General features: G+C 49.0%; 1 protein-coding gene across 2 annotated transcripts in view; it reads left to right on the top strand.

Annotated features, from left to right (window-relative positions):
* NXN (nucleoredoxin) overlaps nt 1-19,252 on the top strand; it is a 184,535-nt gene that overhangs the window by 104,431 nt on the left and 60,852 nt on the right. The gene's annotated exons all lie outside the window — the stretch shown is intronic.

Below are 19,252 nucleotides of genomic sequence, written 5' to 3'. Positions count from 1 at the left end.
AATACAAAAAATTAGCCGGGCTTGGTGGCGGGCGCCAGTAGTCTCAGCTACCAGGAGGCTGAGGCAGGAGAATGACATCAACCTGGGAGGCGGAGCTTGCAGTGAGCCGAGATCATGCCACTGCACTCCAGCCTGGGCGACAGAGTGAGACTCCGTCTCCAAAAAAAAAACAACACCGTCGCTGTTCCCATAGTTGTTTAGTACGTTTGTTTAATATATTAAGAATTAGTTTTTTTGTTTGTTTTCGAGACGGAGTTTCACTCTGTCACCCAGGCTGGAGTGCAGTGGCGCAATCTCAGCTCACTGCAACCTCTGCCTACTGCGTTTAAGTGATTCTCCTGCCTCAGCCTCCCGAGTTCACACCATTCTCCTGCCTCAGCCTCCCGAGTAGCTCGGATTACAGGCGACTGCCACCATACCTGGCTAATTTTTTGTGTTTTTAGTAGAGACGGGGTTTCACCGTGTTGGCCAGGCTGGTCTCGAACTCCCGACCTCAGGTGATCCCCCCGCCCCCGCAGCCTCCCAAAGTGCTGGGATTCCAGGCGTGAGCCCCCGCGCCCGGCCAAGAGTTAATTTTGATGACATAGAATGTGCTGGGAGCTGGTGCCCCAAAGGGAACCACAAGAAGTTTCCCGTATAAATGAGGAATGAAGATGGTGTTCTGGTGTGAAAGTAATTATCAGCGAACGACACTAACAGCGCTGTTGAGCTCCCCGCCCAGTGAGACTGATTCCTCGGCTTAAGAGAGAATCTCAGAGTACATAACTCTTACTTCCTACTCTCCAGGTGCTTTCTTCATTGATGGGGAGACGTACATGAAACACGCTTAGAGCAAAGGACGCCTAGCGTGTTCTAAATGACCACAATAGGGGATGTGGTCATGAGCCAGATTGGGAGTCCTGTACGTCGTAGCCTGTGTTGACTTCCTTGAGCACCGTTGTTCTTAAGTCCCTCTGTCACCTGAAATTTCAATAGCTTTTTTGACAACATGTGATATTGAGTGTCTTAGTATTCACTTTGGGAGCCTGCCTTTTTTTCTGGGCACCTGCATTTCCTTTTTCTTTTCTTCTCTTCTCCTTTCTTTCTTTCTCTTTTCTTTTCTTTCTTTTCTTTTTTTTCTTTCTTTTCTGATGGATTCTTACTGTGTCGCCCAGGCTGGAGTGCAGTGGCACAGTCTTGGCACACTGCAACCTCCACCCCCCCAGGTTCAAGTGATTCCCCAGCCTCAGCCTCCCAGGTACCTGGGATTACAGGTGCACGCCACCACGCCCGGCTAATTTTATATTTTTAGTAGAGACGGAGTTTCACCCTGATAGCCAGGATGGTCTTGATCTCCTGACCTCATGACCCACCCACCTTGGCTTCCCAAAGTGCTGGGATCACAGGCGTGAGCCACTGCGCCCGGCCTAAAAAGCTTTTGAAAGTAGCCAACACCTGTACTCCCAGCACTTTGGGAGGCCGGGGCAGGAGGATAGCTTGAAGCCAGGAGTTTGAGACCCCCTGAGCAACAAAATGAGACCGGGTTCTACAATTTTTTTTTTTTTTAATTCACCAGGCATGGTCACATGTGCCTGTAATCCCAGCTACTTGGGAGGCTGAGGTGGTAGGATCACTTGAGCCCAGGGAGTTGGAGGCTGCAGTGAGCTATGATTGCACCACCGTACTCCAGCCTGGGCAACAGAGCAGAATCTTGAAACAAAAACAAAAACACCACAACCAAAACAACAAAAAAACCCTATTTCATTTCACACTAGTCTGATTAGATCTTCGGCTCTTAAGTGTGTAGTGAGGCAAATTAAGACTTTTGAGATAAGAGACCCAGGTTTGAATTCTCACTCTGCCATTTATGATTCAGTGATTTAACCAGGCAACCTTCAGTGAGTGGCTTATCTCTATGAGTCTGTTTGCTGATCTGCTCAATGGGGTTGATGGTAATAGTATAGAAGATTCTGTTGTGAGGATTAAAAGAGGTAGTATAGCGCCCAGCATGGTGGCTGACGCCTGTAATCCCAGTAGGTTGGGAGCCTGAGGTGGGAGGATCACCTGAAGTCAGGAGTTCAAGACCAGCCTGGCCAACATGGTGAAACCCTGTCTCTATTAAACACACAAAAGTTAGCCAGGTGTGGTGGCGTACGCCTGTAATCCCAGCTACCCCAGAGGCACAAGAATCACTTGAACCCGGGAGGCGGAGGTTGCAGTGAGCTGAGATTGTGCCCCTGCACTCCAGCCTGGGTGACAGAGTAAGACTCTGTCTCAGAAAAAAAAAAAAAAAACAAAAAGGTAGTATATATAAAGCAGTGTTTTATGGTGCTTGACACAAAGTGCTCCACCAATGGTAAATGGCGTTCTATAATTGCACTGTTGATATGTTTCTTTGAAATTGTTCTTTTCTGTAGTCATTTTTGTCTTTTGCACCAGTAATTTATTTATTCACCTATAACAGATTCTGGTTTTCTCATGGAGGAGTGTGCAGTAGTGACTGGCTGCCTTTGTGATCCAGGCTTGTGCCTGGGAGCTGCATTAGTCTGTTCTCCCATTGCTGTAAGGACATAACAAGACTGGGTAATTGTTTATTTATTATTTGAGACAGAGTCTTGCTCTGTCACCCAGGCTACAGTGCAGTGGCATGATCTCGGCTCACCGCAGCCTCTGCCTCTCGGGTTCAAGCGATTCTCCTGTGTCAGCCTCCCGAGTAGCTGGGATGACAGTTGCCTGCCACCACGCCCGGCTAATTTTTTTATTTTTAGCAGAGGTGGGGTTTCACCATTTTGGCCAGGCTGGTCTCAAACTCCTGACCTCATGATCCACCTCGGCCTCCCAAAGTGCTGGGATTACAGGCGTGAGCCACTGTGCCCGGCCGAGACTGGGTAATTTATAAAGGAAAGAGGTTTAACTGACTCACAGTTCCACAGGGCTCGGGAGGCCTCGGGAAACTTACAATCATGGGGGAAAGGGAAGCAAACACATCCTTCTTCACATGGTGGCAGGAAGGAGAAGGATGAGCAGAAGGGGGATGAGTCCCTTATAAAACCGTCAGGCCTTGTGAGAACTCACTCACTATCATGAGAACAGCAGGAGGGTTACTGCTCCCATGATTCAATGACCATCCACCATGTCCCTCCCACTACACGTGGGATTATGAGGACTAGAATTCAAGATGAGATTTGGGTGGGTACACAGCCAAACCATGTCAGGAGTGGGCGGCTCAGATGCTGGAAAAAGAACATGATTCTGTCTCAAGCAGCCGATGTTGGAGAAATGGAGGAAGCTGAGACGTGTTCATCCTCACCAGAACCCGTGTGTTTCGCCCACTCCCTCACTCACTGTCCTATGTAATTAATGAACTGCTCCTCTTTCCCCCCAAGGAAATGGTTTAAATTAAGGCATAAACGTTTTTCCTTAATAAACTGTAGGAGGATATATTTTTTTCATAGGTCTGAGAAGGCCATTTCCTACCAACCCATTGATGCTATCATTATTTATATGCACAAAGCTTCCAGAACTTCACTTCGCCAGACTTTCTAGCTAAGGAGGTCTCAAGAAGATGCTAAAAGAAGCTTCCAGTAAGAGGTTGATATTCACGTTGTATATTCTCAAAGGCCTCTCTGTGACTAGCAAAATATAAGTACAGAAGGAGACGGAGACTCCTTTTTTTTTTTGAGACAGTGTCTCTGTCTCCCAGGTTGGAGTACAGTGGTGCGATCTCAGCTCACTGCAACCTCCGTCTCCTGGGTTCAAGCAATTCTCCTGTCTCAGCCTCCCAGGTAGCTGGGATTACAGGCACCCCCCACCACACCTGGCTAATTTTTGTATTTTTAGTAGAGATGGGGTTTCATCGTGTTGGCCAGGCTGGTCTCAAACTCCTGATCTCAAGTGATCCACCCTCCTCAGCCTCCCACAGTGCTGGGATTACAGGCGTGAGCCACCCACCTGGCTGAAAGAGATTTCTTATAAAGGATTGGCACACATGGTTATAGAAGCTAAGAAGCCCCAAGAGCTGCAGTTGGCAAGCTGGAGACCCAGGAGAACTGATGGTGTAAGTTCCCGCCAAGTCTGAAGGCAGAGGAAGACGGGTGTCCCAGCTGGAAGACAGTCAGAGAGAATTCTCCCTGTCAGCAGTTTTTTCTATTTAGTTTTTTCTCCTTAGACTTCAGTGGGTTGGATGAGGCCCACCCACACTGCGGAGAGCAGTCTGCTTTATATTCCGAGTCTGCTGATTCAAATGTTGAACTCAGCTGGGTGTGGTGGCTCACACCTGTCATCCCAACACTGGGAGGCCAAGGCGGGTGGATCACCTGAGGTCAGGAGTTCAAGACCAGCCTGGCCAACATGGCAAAAACCCGTCTCTACTAAAAATACAAAAATTAGCTGGATGTGGTGGCAGGCACCTGTAATCCCAGCTACTTGGGAGGTTGAGGCAGGAGACTTGCTTGAGGCCAGGAGGCAGAGGTTGCGGTGAGCTGAGATTGCACCATCACACTCCAGTCTGGGCAACAAGAGGGAAACTCCGTCTCAAAAAAAAAAAAAAAAAGTTGATCTCAGCCAGAAACATAGTCATAGACACACTCAGGATCATGTTTAATCAAATATCAGGGTACCCTCTAGCTCACTCATGTTGGCACTGAAGATTAAACACCATAGGCTGGTGTTTCCTCAAACACACTCTGTCTCCTTGCCTTTGATTGATGTGTTTCTCTCTTTCTCTCCTTGTCTTTGATTGACGTGTTCCTCTGTCTCCTTGCCTTTGATTGATGTGTTTCTCTCTTTCTCTCCTTGTCTTTGATTGACGTGTTCCTCTGTCTCCTTGCCTTTGATTGATGTGTTTCTCTCTTTCTCTCCTTGTCTTTGATTGACGTGTTCCTCTGTCTCCTTGCCTTTGATTGATGTGTTTCTCTCTTTCTCTCCTTGTCTTTGATTGACGTGTTCCTCTGTCTCTCTCCTTGTCTTTGATGTTTCTCTCTCTCTCTCTCTCCTTGTCTTTGATTGACGTGTTCCTCTGTCTCTCTCCTTGTCTTTGATGTGTTCCTCCCTCCCTCCCTCCGTCTCTCTCTCCCTCCCTCCCTCTCCCCTTGTCTTTGATTCACGGGTTCAGCATCCTGGCCTCTGAGCATTCGGCAGCTTGGCAGAAAGGCCAGGACTCAGTGCAGGAACTCTCCATCATCCCTGGTTCTTCCATTTATGGCTTCAGGACCTTCTTCCTCATCCTGTTTTAGAACCACAGTCCTCAACTTTTTCATTTTTTATTTTTATTTTTGCCACAGCACACATGGTGTCCGAAATTCCACACATAACATACTTCTCTGGGTTTGTCCAGATTTTGATAATTCCTCCCCCAATCCCTCACCCCCGAGTTTCCCAGGAAATAAAGCAAATAGCACTGCAGATGCTTGGTGATATGTGGTTCATAAAAGCATTTTGCAAGCTTGGGAGTAACTGTTAGGTGTTCATCAGTAACACAGCAGAGCTGGATCAGGGCTGGATAACACATGTCATTCCCAATTAGCTAGTGTAACATCAACATTTTCCATTCAGGGAAACTTATCAAAAGCAAATGCAGCTGGGCGCGGTGGCTCATGCCTGTACCCAGCACTTTGGGAGGCTGAGGCAGGTGGATCACCTGAGGTCAGGAGTTCAAGACCAGCCTGGCCAACATGGTGAAACCCCGTCTCTACTAAAAATACAAAAATTAGCTGGGCATGGTGGCACGTACCTGTAATCCCAGCTACTCGGGAAGCTGAGGCAGGAGAATCATTTGAACCCGGGAGGTGGAGGTTGCTGTGAGCTGAGATCGTGCCGCTGCACTCCAGCCTGGGGGACACGATGAGAATCCATCTCAAAAAAAAAAAAAAATAGTGAATGCGTATGCTGCGATTTATCACTGGAAAACAGACCATTTACTAACTTCACTAAGTGATATTAGGAATCGATTACTTGTTGGCCTCATCATTGAGGTCATCACAGTGACCAGGTTCTAACCCTGGAGCTTCGGGGTGCCTGGGAGGTTGTATGTACGCTCCTTTAGTTCATGGTGGCTGCCAATGTGGCTCCAGAATGAGAGCTGCGAAGATCACCGTGCTTAAAATAAAAGCATAGCCGGGTGCGGTGGCTCACGCCTGTAATCCCAGCACTTTGGGAGACCGAGGTGGGCGGATCACGAGGTCAGGAGATCGAGACCATCCTGGTTAACACAGTGAAACCCTGTCTCTACTAAAAATACAAAAAAAAATTAGCTGGGTGCGGTGGCGGGTGCCTGTAGTCCGAGCTACTCGGGAGGCTGAGGCAGGAGAATGGCGTGAACCCGGGAGGTGGAGCTTGTAGTGAACTGAGATCGCACCACTGCACTCCAGCCTGGGTGACAGAGTGAGACTCTGTCTCAAAAATAAATAAATAAATAAATAAAAGCATATAGCACCAGAAGTGTGAGAGATTCTAAACCATTTGCTCAGAAAGAAAGAATGGGTGGGGTGGATAAGATTCTTTTTTTTTTTTTTTTTCCCCCAGACAGAGTCTCACTCTGTTGCCCAGGCTTGAATACAGTAGCACAATCGGGGCTCACTGGCACCTCCGCCTTCCAGGCTTAAGCAATCCTCCCACCTCAGCCTCTCAAGTAGCTGGGACTACAGGCACGTGACACCACACCTGGCTAATTATTTGTATTATCACTTTTTTTTTTTGAGAGACAGGGTGTCAGTATATTGTCCAGGCTGGTCTCGAACTCCTGGACTGAAACAATCCTCCCTCCTTGGCCTCCCCAAGTGCTAGGATTACAGGCCTGAGCCACTGAACTCAGCCAGGATTTTTCATTCAACCTGGCCTTTCCCATCCTGTGATGCTCCCTTAGGCCGCCTTACTCTGATCACGTGATAACAGCGAGACAATTCAGGCTCATGAATCACCCACGTCCCACGGTACCTTCAAGGTGCTCTCCCCGTTAGTAACACTCACAGAACCGGAATCTTTCTGGATGAACTTTCCCTTTGCTTCTCTAATCCACGTCCTGCGTTCCTGGGCTGGAGAACTGCAATCAGAAAGTGACTGGGGGCCAAATGGAGACTGGAATAATCCCAGGAGAGGCTTAGTGTGGGGTTTCTTGGCCCTGCTGACGTTCTGAGCCAGGTACTTCTTTGCTGTGGGAGGAGCTGTCCTGCGCCTGGTAGAATGTGGACAGCATCCTGGTTTCTACCTACTGTGTCAGTAACACTCCACCCCGCGATGGGACAGCCAGGAACGTCCCCAGGCCCTGCGCGATGGGACAGCCAGGAACGTCCCCAGGCACTGCGCGATGGGACAGCCAGGAACGTCCCCAGGCACTGCGCGATGGGACGGCCAGGAGCGTTCCCAGGCCCTGCGCGATGGGACAGCCAGGAACGTCCCCAGGCACTGCGCTATGGGACAGCCAGGAACGTCCCCAGGCGTTGCTAAATGGCCCGTGGGAAGCACACCCACCCCCCGGTTGAAAACTGCCGGCTTAAGGCAAGCACCAAGCGCCTGGCACCATCCTTTCCTTCCTAAGTACGAGAGCTCTCGCACGCCACCTTTTACTCTGGGCAGCAGGTCACTGGTTCTTAACCGAGATCAGAGGCAAAGAACTAGTTCCCAGAGAGGCTTGGAGGAGAACTGGCAGGACGTAGCTGTTAACTGTCCGTGGAACACGAACGAGCAGAGGAAGTGAAAAAGAGCGTCAAGATTTTATGACTGACCACGTCCCCCTTCCCTCCTCACTCATTTCTCCGGGGAACTTACAGAACTGGGCTCTGTAATAAGGAGTCTTTCCCGAGTGGGGAGGGCTCCCTGAGTGATTTCATTGAAACCTACATATGCCAACGATTCTTACAGTATCTTTCTAAAGTATTTAAATGCTGCAGAAATAATACTTAGAGTTTAAAGTATGTGGATGTGAACAGGGACACAGGAGCTTTTGCCAAAATGGTCCTGTTTGCAGCTCAGGAGCTTTAGAGACCTTCCTTCTTCCACCTCGTAATCTGTGTAGGTTCCTAACCCTGTTGGTCGGAGCAGAGATGTGTCAGGCAGCCCCCCTGGAACCTCAGGTCGCTTGTCGGTGCTCCTGGATCAGAGAGCATTAGCTGGTGCCTGGTGAGTCAGAAGCTGGATCACTCTCGGGTTGGTGTCAGCAGCCAGTTCTGGACGGCCCTCTTAAGCCGTGCTGGCCTTTCGTTCTGGCCTTTGATGTAACCCAGGGTGTGTAAGGGCTGCCTGCTCTTTACAGAGAAACAGATCTGTGCTGGGAAGTTAACAAACAGGAGGCAGGATGTGAGATGAGAGAGAAGGAACTGTCTGGTCAATGGGGTTCACCCAAGTCTAGAGGTTCATCTGTGTGGAGGGTGGGACTTAATATAAGGCAGGAGGCTCGGGTAGAATCTGCCCCAGCCACCACCTGGTGTCTGCAGTGATAGAAAGCCTGGGAGACCTTCCACCCGGGGCCCTGGGAAGCTCCAACACTCAGCCTCCGTGTCTTCTGTATCTTTCTCTGGCTGCAGGGATTTCCGAGGTTTCCTTTTTGTGCATCTGGACATTTTCCTTTCTCTGCTCATTTACTTACCCTACAGACACAGGCGGGATGGTGGGCCTGGCCCAGGGTCGGTGCTGGCACTGGGGTGATCACGATGTAGAGAAGGTAGTTTCGACCGGGTGCGGTGGCTCACGCCTGTCATCCCACCACTTTGGGAGGCCAAGGCGGGCGGATCACAAGGTCAGGAAATCGAGACCATCCTGGCTAATGTGGTGAAACCCCGTCTCTACTAAAAATACAAAAAAATTAGCTGGGCGTGGTGGTGGGTGCCTGTTGTCCCAGCTACTCGGGAGGCTGAGGGAGGAGAATGGCATGAACCCGGGAGGCGGAGGTTGCAGTGAGCCCAGATCGCACCACTGCACTCCAGCCTGGGCGACAGAGCGAGACTCCGTCTCAAAAACAAACAAACAAACAAAAAACCAAAAAACCCCAAAAAACACAAGGTAGTTTCTGTGCTTGGGGAGAGCGAAGGCGCTAAGTCTGCGGGTGGGAGCCGAGGAGGAGCTCCCTCACCCTGCTGGCTGGATGAGAGTTCGAGGGAGATACGGTCAGGGAGTTTCCCAGTGATTCTCATCAAGGAGCTGGAGTCAGGTAAACATTGCTGGGAAGGGTGGCTCGGATAGAGGGAATCCCACGTGTGAAGGCTGGAGGAGAGGGGAATTCCGGGGAAGGGCGGATTGGATAGAGGGAATCCCATGTGTGAAGGACAGAGGAGAGGTGAGTTCTGGGGAATGGTTCCCAGGGAAGCAGCCTGAAGAATGAAGGGAGGGAGATGACTCTGGAACTCTTGCCAGTGTCCAGCTAGGAGATGACGCATGGGATGCCGTACAGGCTCTGCTGGAGCACAACACACGTCCCTGCTGTGTCCCCGGAATAGGTCATGCTCCTGTCACTCTGAAGGTCATTAGTAACGAGGCAGAACAACCACACAGGACCCCCACTTACATCTGAACAGCTTCTGCACACTCTTTGCAAGGTAATTGCCTGCTAAGACGTTTGTTAAGACTTTTTTTTTCTTTTGAGATGGAGTCTCATTCTGTCAGCTTACTGCAGCCTCCACCTCCTGGGTTCAAGCGATTCTCGTGCCTCAGCCTCCCGAGTAGCTGCGATTACAGGCTCCCGCCACCACACCTGGCTAATTTTTGTATTTTTAGTAGAGATGGGGTCTTGCCATGTTGGCCAGGCTGGTCTCGAACTCCTGACCTCAGGTGTTCCACCTGCCTTGGCCTCCCAAAGTGCTGGGATTACAGGGAAGAGCCACCGTGCCGGCCTGTTCAGACTTTTCAGTCTTCCACGTGTTAAACTGTCTATTTTTCTCTTATTAACCACAAGTTCGGGATTCTTCAGAGGCCAAACTACTGTTCTCCCAGGCTTTGAGAAAAAACTTTTCATGTCATTTAGCTACATAGTTTTGCTGAACTCCTTCAACAACAGGAGAGCATATGTTGGTAGCTGAGCAAGCCCTACTCTGAGCATAATCTTAAGGGACTGGCAAGAATTCGCTGGAGAACCCCGAGAACTTGCTGACCAAGCTGGCATCAGTTTTCTTTCCTGGGAACTGTTTCCACTCACATGTTCTGACCCCCAGCCTGAGGCTGGCACCAGCTGAGGGTTTGCAGTATTTGAATGTTGGCCTTGCCCTGACCCATGCTCAAATCATTTGTTTCACTAAGAATATGTATTTTCAGATCACAAACCAGATTAGTCCACATCTAGCAGTTTAATTGCTGATTCAGTTAAAAAGTCCTTGGTTGATAGGCTCTGGGCTGAAATTGAACAACGTTAGAGGCTGCCAGGACTTTTTCTTTCTTTATAAAAGCAGAACTCCATGCACGTACTTAAAACAGGTACATGGTACTGAAGGGTATTACTGAGGTACAACTCCTCAGCTATCCTCTCTCTTAAGGTTCATTTATCTGTTTATTGAGACGGGGTCTCTGTTGCCCAGGCTGCAGGGCAATGACGCGATCTCAGCTCACTGCATGCTCCGCCTCCTGGGTACAAGGGTTCTCCTGCCTCAGCCTCCCGAGTACCTGAGACTACAGGCGCCCGCCACCAACTTTTGTATTTTTTGTAGAGACGGCGTTTCACCATGTTGCCCAGGCTGATCTTGAACTCCTCAGTGCAGGTGATCCTCCTGCCTCGGCCTCTCAAAGTGCTGGGATTACAGGCGTGAGCCACTGCGCCCAGCCTTAAGTTTCTTATATACATCCTTCTGAAATATCTTCTGTGCATTTATACATGTATGTGACGGGTATTGTCTGTCCTATTTACAAAAGAAACGTCTGATTTATTAAAAAAAATCTAGTATCTTGCCAGTCTCTTCCTATCGGCATAGCCGACCTGCTTTAATTGTTGCAATAACAGCATTGTATTCTATTGAATATATAGAGCGTAATTTACTTGCCCACTGCCTGATAAATGGATATTTCACTCCTTCCTTCTCCTTTTGCTGTAGCAAATAATACTATGATAAACATTGTCGCACACACATTTTTTTTTTTTTTTTTTTGAGATAGAGTCTTGCTCTGTCGCCCAGGCTGGAGTGCAATGCCGCAATCTCAGCTGACTGCAACCTCCACCTCCTGGGTTCAAGCGATTCTCCTGCCTCAGCCTCCCGAGTAGCTGGGATTATAGGCATGTGCTACCACGCCCGGCTAATTTTGTATTTTTAGTAGAGATGGGGTTTCTCCATGTTGGTCAGGTTGGTCTCGAACTCCTGACCTCAAGTGATCTGCCCACCTCGGCCTCCCAAAGTGCTGGGATTACAGGCGTGAGCCACTGCGCCCAGCAACATTGTTGCACATCTATCTCTGCACACTTCACACATGCATATCTGTGAATTGGAATTGCTAAGCCAAAGAATAACGGACATTATTGACTTCTGTAGACACTGCCAAGGTCCTTCTTGGAGGGGAGAGACTGTCATTGCTTTATAGAAAATGTGTAACTCGGCCGGGCGTGGTGGCTCATGCCTGTAATACCAGCACTGTGGGAGGCCGAGGTGGGCGGATCACCTGAGGTCATGAGTTCGAGACCAGCCTGACCAACATGGAGAAACTCCGTCTCTCCTAAAAATACAAAATCAGCCGGGCGTGGTGGTGCATGCCTGTAATCCCAGCTATGCAGGAGGCTGAGGCAGGAGAATCACTTGAATCCAGGAGGCAGAGGTTGTGGTGAGCCAAGATCGTGCCATTGCACTCCAGCCTGGGTGACAGAGGGAGACTCTGTCTCAAAAAAAAAAAGTGTAACTCCAGCTTTTGTCAGCCAGCCTGTAATACCAATAGTTTCCCTTGCCCAGAAAACATTGCTACCTAATACAGAGGATATCACCCAATGCGCTTCCACTGAAGGAGCACAGCGAGGGGAGATGGACGATATCGAGCGACAAAGATGACTTCTGGGAGCTGTGCTTTTCTTCTCTGTTCAATCAGTGTGGACGAGATGATCTGTTTAGTCCCATCTCCTGATTTTACATAAACCAGGCGTGGTTCTAGTTCCGAGATCCAGGAGCCTGACTGCCAGGACAGCTTAAGCAGGAGGTAAATTCTAGAATCTGCCCTTTAGTTTCTGGATTCTTTATCTTTTCATCCGTGTTGAATGAGAGAGAAGGGTTCAGGGCATCTGGCCCTTCCTTGGGCAGCAGACTGACAGAACACCGCCTGGGTTGCCTCCGTTTTCAGGAGATTTGCAGCAGCTTCCTTAACTTTACCCACCTCTGCCCCTTTAATGCCAAACACATTCCTTAGAGGTCCGTTAATTAGAGGAGCTTCAGAGTGAGCAGTGGGGTCACGATGGTTTCTCTTATAATCAGGTTGGAAAGGATCTCAGGGTGAGTCTGGTAAAAAGCCTTCTGAAATGTTAGACCAGAGAATTATCTGGAGAGGGAGGAAATGCAGGGCAAGTTCCTGCAAAGCCTCACACTCGTGTTGGTCTCACCGATGTTTATCAGGGGGAAACAGCCTGTACTCCCAGGGCAGCCGTTTGAACGGGCAGAGCCCACTTTGTTCCTCGATTCTGTTTCTTTCCATGCAATCCGCCCTCCTGACCTAATACCATTGAGGCTGGTGTCTTGTCCCATGGGACATGGAACTAGGGAACACAGATGGATCTAAGCTAGCACTCCCCTACGTTTTGGCAAATTTAAGAATCAACACTCTGAAGAACCGTGGTTTTGATTCCCTGAGAAGGAAATGGATTAAGACTTACTCTCCCTACTCCGAACTTTTTATCTTGGGAAATTTCAGACCTACAGAAAAGTTGAAGACAAGTACCATGAATGCCCATCCTGTGCCCTTCACCGGAACCGAGCAACGGCGAACGTGTCCCTTCACCGGAACCGAGCAATGGCAAACGTGCCCCTTCACCGGAAGTGAGCAATGGTAAACGTGCCCCTTCACCGGAAGTGAGCAATGGTAAACGTGCCCCTTCACCGGAAGTGAGCAATGGTAAACGTGCCCCTTCACCGGAAGTGAGCAATGGCAGACGTGTCCCTTCCCCGGAACCGAGCAACGGTAACTGTGCCCCTTCACCGGAACCGAGCAATGGCAGACGTGTCCCTTCACCGGAACCGAGCAACGCTAACTGTGCCCCTTCACCGGAACCGACGGTAACTGTGCCCCTTCACCGGAACCGAGCAACGGTAACTGTGTCCTTTCACCGAAACTGAGTAATGGTTAACGTGTTTCCTCACTCAGTTCCCAGGCATTGCCGCTGCTGATCTGGGGAACACACTGTATGAGCCTGACGTAAACCTCTACAGAGCTCTGTGTAAGCAGTGGGTATGTTTTTTCCCTGAGGGACAGTTGATCCTTGAATGACGTGGGTTTGAATTGCACGGGTCCATTTGTATGTGGACTTTTTTCAACCAGATGTGAATCAAAAATACAGTGTCAGCCAGGTGCAGAGGCTCACACCTGTAATCCCACCACTATGGGAGGTTGAGGCAGGAGGATTGCATCAGCCCAGGAGTTCAAGACCAGCGTGGGCAACATAGAGAGACCCCCATCTCTACAAATAATATTAAAAATTATCTGGGCATGGAGGCATGCTCCTGTGGTCCCAGCTACTCAGGAGGCTGAGTCAGGAGGATCACTTGAGCCAGGGAGGTTGAGGTGGCAGTGAGATGTGATTGTACCACTGCTCTCCAACCTGGGGGACAGAGCGAGACCCTGTCTCAAAACAAAACATGGCTGAGCATGGTGGCTCACACCTGTAATCCCAGCACTTCGGGAGGCTGAGGCGGGCTGATCATGAGGTCAGGAGATCGAGACCATCCTGGCTCACACGGTGAAACCCCGTCTCTACTAAAAATACAAAAAATTAGCTGGGCGTGGTGGCGGGCACCTGTAGTTCCAGCTACTCAGGAGGCTGAGGTAGGAGAATCACTTGAACCCAGGTGGAGGTTGCAGTGAGCTGAGATCGCGCCACTGCACTCCAGCCCAGGTGACAGAGTGAGACTCTTATCTCAAAAAAACAAATAAAACAGAACAGTATTCGCAGGATGTGAAACCCATGTATGCAGAGGCTGGTTTTTCCTACACTCAGGCTCTGCTGGGCTGACTGTGGGACTTCAGTATATGCGGATTTTGGAATGTGTGGGGGTCCCAGAACCAATCCCCTGAGTATACTGTGGGGCATTTGAAAATAGATTATATTTATCATGATATTTCATTCCTAAACCTTCATTATCTCCTAAAAACAAGGGTGTTCTCTTCCTAGCAATAATACCGTTATCATACCCAAGAAATGTAGCATTGATGCGTGAAGAGCATAGGTCTGTTGTCTTGCAGAATTTTCCAGAGTCTGAATTTGTCAAATGGTTCCCTCGTGATTACATCCAGGCCAAACATTTCTGGCAGGAATGCCGCAGAGCTCCTGTTGTATCTCACCGGGAGCCACATCATAGTTCCGTCCTGTTATTGATGATGCTGAGGTTGAACATTCGGTTGAGCTAATGTCTGCCAGATCACTCTACTTTGTAAAGGTAGTTTCTCCTTTGTAACTAACGAGCAGTAAGTGGCGTGATACTTTACGACCGTAGGAATGTTCTCCTCCCAGTAACTTGTTACCCAGTGGCTTCACATCCACTGATATGTGATGATTCTTTCATGAATCTGTTTTATTTGTTTTAAGAGACAGGGTCTTGCCCCATCACCCAGGCTGGGTTGCAGTGGCAGAATCATAGCTCACTGTAGCCTCTAACTCCTGGATTCAAGCGATCCTCCCTCCTCAGCCTCCTGAGTAGCTGGGACTACAGGCATGGGCCACCACACCCACCTAAGTTTTATTTTTATTTTTATGTTTTTGAGATGGGGTCTTACTATGTTGCCGAAGCTGATCCCAAATTCCTGGTCTCAAGGGAGCCTCCCACCCTGGCCTCCCAAAGCTCTGGGATTACAGGTGTGAGCCACCGTGCCTGGCCTCCTGAATCTGTTTCTACATTGATTATTGCAGAATCCTGGGCTTTAAATTGTCACTCCTTCTACATTTATTACCTCACATTCCTTTATGAAGAGCCCCTCATTGGCTGAGCACGGTGGCTCACGCCTGTAATCCCAGCACTTTGGGAGACTGAGGCTGGTAGATCGCTTGAGCTCAGGAGTTCAAGACCAGCCTGGGAAACATGGTGAAACCCCGTCTCCACCAAAAATACAAAAAATTAGCCAAGTATGGTGGTTCATGCCTGTAATCCCAGCTACTTGGGAGGCTGAGGTGAGAGGATTGCTTGAGCCCAGGAGACAGAGGTTGCAGTGAGCTGAGATTGTGCCACTGCACTCCAGCCTGGGCGACAGAGCAAGACTCTGTCTCAATTTAAAAGAAAAAACAAAAAAAGAGCCCCTCATGTTCTCCCACTCCATTTTTTAGTATCATTTCAGACTCATGGATTAAAAAAAAAAATCTATTGCTGTAGCTTATTAAATTCACTATTTTTTACCGTATCCCAAATTTGGTAAGTGGGAGTCTTTTCAAGATGGCTCTTGAGTCTTTTAACATGTTCCCAGCATCCTGTAAGCATTTGCTTGCTTTTCTGGCACTCAGTGAGATGTTCAGGCTCAGCTTGGCCTCTCCCTCCCCTAGTCTTGGAATCAGCTCTTCCTCTGAGAAGTCCTCCTTCCCTTTGGTGGAGGGATGGTCCTTAGAAACCAACATCTGGGCATGAAGTGTGTTCCTTGCTGGGCCTCTCACTGCCTCTAGCCACTTTCAATAGAAAGAGCAAAGAATGGTCAGGCGTGGCAGCTCACGCCTGTAATCCCAGCACTGTGGGAGGCCGAGGTGGGCGGATCACCTGAGTTCAGGAGTTCAAGACCAGCCTGGCCAACATGGTGAAACCCCGTCTCTACTAAAAATACAAAAATCAGCCGAGCCTAGTGGCACTTGTTTTGTAACCCCAGCTACTCAGGAGGCCGAGCCACACAAATCACTTGAACCCAGGAGGCGGAGGTTGCAGTGAGCCGAGATGGTGCCACTGCACTCCAGCGCAGGCGACAGAGTGAAACTGTGTCTCAAAAAACAAGAAAGAGCTGAGAAATTTAAATGTGTTTTAAAATCTTGAGTTGATACTGATATGTTGCACTCAGAACCAGCTGCCCAGGGCCTTTCCTTACTTCCCCAGTCCGTATCTGTGTTCCTCTCATCCCACCGTGATAACCTTATTTACAGATTTGCAACATCCGTAATCATGGCCAGCAGTGATCCTAACAAGTCAAGTTCAAACTTTCTTTTCAGTTCTTTTTGTCCTTAGATCACATCCAAGAAAGGAGGAATAGTCAGAGAGCTAGATCCAAAAGTCACTTAAATTGTTTGCCTTTTTGTCTAGATAGGTAACAGTTATTATTAGAGTTAGGGTCACATGTTTCTGTTCATATTAAACTTTAGGATTTGCTGTTTGCTCCTACTTTTTACTTGATTTTATTCTTTTAGTAAAATGTTTACGAGTTTCAAAAGTCAAAACTACGTAGGCTGGGTGCGGTGGCTCACGCCTATAATCCCAGCACTTTGGGAGGCCAAGGTGGGTGGATCACCTGAGGTCAGGAGTTCAAGACCAGCCTGGCCAAGATGGCGAAACCCTGTCTCTATGGAAAAATACAAAAATTAGCCGGGCGTGGTGGCACACGCCTGTAATCCCAGCTACTCAGGAGGCTAAGGCAGGAGAATCACTTGAACCCAGGAGGCGGAGGTTGCAGTGAGCTGAGATCAGGTCACTGCCCTCCAACCTAGGCAACAGAGCAAGACTATGTCTTAAATAATAATAATAATAAAAAATTTTTTTAAGTTAAAAGTATATAAAATAATATACAAAGAGAAGGCTCACTTTCACTGCCAGAAGTGAGCGTTTTCCTTAGTTTCTGACTCACCCTTTCTAACTTCCTTACTGCAAAAGTAACCCACACCTCTCTGCCTTGGGCCCTTTGCTTGATGCTTACACGGGAAGGGTCTGAGATGCTGGTTCTCAGGATCAGCTATGACCAGAGGAGACACATTAGAACAGATTGGAGTTCCTGCTGTTCCCTCTGTTAATTTGCTCGGTTTTGCCTGTTGTTTAGTCACCTATGAAAAGTCAGAGTACCCCGTGGAGGACAGGGAGGGGGTGTCTGGAACGGCCTGAGGACCAGGCCTTTCAGAGAGAAGGAAGCAGCCTGAGTTTGGTTTGGATGGTCCATTGAATGGCGTTTGATGGGAGTGGAGCTGACTGTGGTGTCCCCAGAGCAGATCTGGGATCCGTGAAACAGGTCGTGACAGAGCAGATCAGTTGTTTCTCTGGCAGGCCCGTCCGTGCAGCTGTTGTTTTGTATCTGAGTAGTTTGCGTTTCCCTTTCCTTTTCATACAAGATTATCTGGTCCTAATCCCCTCCCTCCTGCTTAAGGGTTGCTGGGAACCATTTTTTTTTTCTTTTGAATAAACATCTTGGGGAAGTCAACTTTTCACATTTGTTGTTGTTCTTTACTTGACATTAAGGAGCTTTTATAAGCAATTAAAACTAGGAGAAAACCCAAACCAAAAATTTCCCCTAAACTCCCCGTGACCTCAGTCGGAATCGCTCCAGTATTCCTGGTCTTAACTCCTTTGGTGAATTTAGAGAGCGACTCTTTATTCCACTTCCAAACGACCGCTTTGAACTATCGGTCAGCGTGGATAAACACATCTCAGGGAGGGGGTCCCTGAAATATGGTTGTGGGGTCAGACTGAGAAGGCCTCATTTTCAAACTAGAGCTGGACGGGAAACTGCATCTGAAAGTATTTCCTGGAATAGCTTGCTCCGTTTCTTGAGTGGCAAGTTTTTTTGGTAAAGATACTCTCTCAGACAGTGGAGGTGCCGTGGCGTTTGAACCAGATCCTTCCAATAGTAAATCATGTTGTCAGTTCCTCCTTGGTGGATGGGATCCATTTGTATCATGCCAGAGAGCCTTCAAAGTAGGGTCAAGAAACCCAGAAAATTGGCCCATGCCTGCCCTTGGCTGGCTATGGGATAGAAAGAGAAGCCTGAGGGCTATCGAGCAAATTAACAGAGTGAGGGAAGAGCAGGAACTCCAGTCTGTTCTAACAAGTTTCCTCTGGTCATAGCTGATCCTGAGAACCAGCATCTCAGACCCTTCGTGTGTAAGCCGTAGGGCTGTTTTCTTTTTTTCTTTCTTTCTTTCTTTCTTTTTTTTTGAGACGGAGTCTCGCTCTGTCACCCTGGCTGGAGTGCAGTGGCGCGATCTTGGCTCACTGCAACCTCCGCCTCCCAGGTTCACACACAGGCTGCTGTCTCAGCCTCCCCAGCAGCTGGGACTACAGGCGCCCGCCACCATGCCAGGCTAATTTTTTTGTATTTCTAGTAGAGATGGGGTTTCACCGTGTTAGCCAGGATGGTCTCGATCTCCTGACCTCGTGATCTACCCGCCTCAGCCTCCCAAAGTGCTGAGATTACAGGCGTGAGCCGCCGCGCCCGGCCTCCCGAGGTGCTGGGATTACAGGCGTGAGCCACCGCGCCCGGCCTCCCGAGGTGCTGAGATTACAGGCGTGAGCCACCGCGCCCGGCCTCCGGAGGTGCTGGGATTACAGGCGTGAGCCGCCGTGCCTGGCCTCCCGAGGTGCTGAGATTACAGGCGTGAGCCGCCGCGTCTGGCCTCCCGAGGTGCTGGGATTACAGGCGTGAGCCACCGCGCCCGGCCTGTAGGGCTGTTTTCTTTAGCTCAGCCGTCCAGTATCACCTTTGTGGTTCTTTCATGTCAATACCAGCTATATTACCATTTACTTACATTTTTCTTTAAATATACTCATTTTAAAAATTTAGATTTAGGCTGGACGTGGTGGCTCATGCCTGTAATCCCAGCACTTTGGGAGGCCAAGGCGGGTGGATCCCTGGAACTCAGGAGTTCAAGACCAGCCTGGGCAACATGGCGAAACCTCATCTCTATAGAAAAAATACAAAAATTAGCCGCAACATGGTGAAACGTCGTCTCTACACAAAAATACAAAAGTTAGCCAGGTGTGGTGGTGCATACCTGTGACCCCACTACTCGGGAGGCTGGGGTGGGAGGATCACTTGAGCCTGGGAGGTCGTGGCTGCAGTGAGCCAAGATTGCGCCACTGCACTCCAGCCTGGGGCGACAGAGCGAGACCCCATCTCAAAAAAAAAAAAAAAAAAGATTTATATCTTTGGTTAAAAAGGAAGATGAGCAGGTGTTAGAGAAACGTTAGTAATTTATTGACATCAAAGCAAGACTCTTCTCTTA

The sequence above is a fragment of the Pan paniscus genome, chromosome 19 (genome assembly GCF_029289425.2).
Source record: "Pan paniscus chromosome 19, NHGRI_mPanPan1-v2.0_pri, whole genome shotgun sequence".
Lineage (NCBI taxonomy): Eukaryota > Metazoa > Chordata > Mammalia > Primates > Hominidae > Pan > Pan paniscus.
The sequence above is the reverse complement of the archived record's forward strand: the minus strand, read 5'-3'. Positions and strand labels throughout refer to the sequence as shown.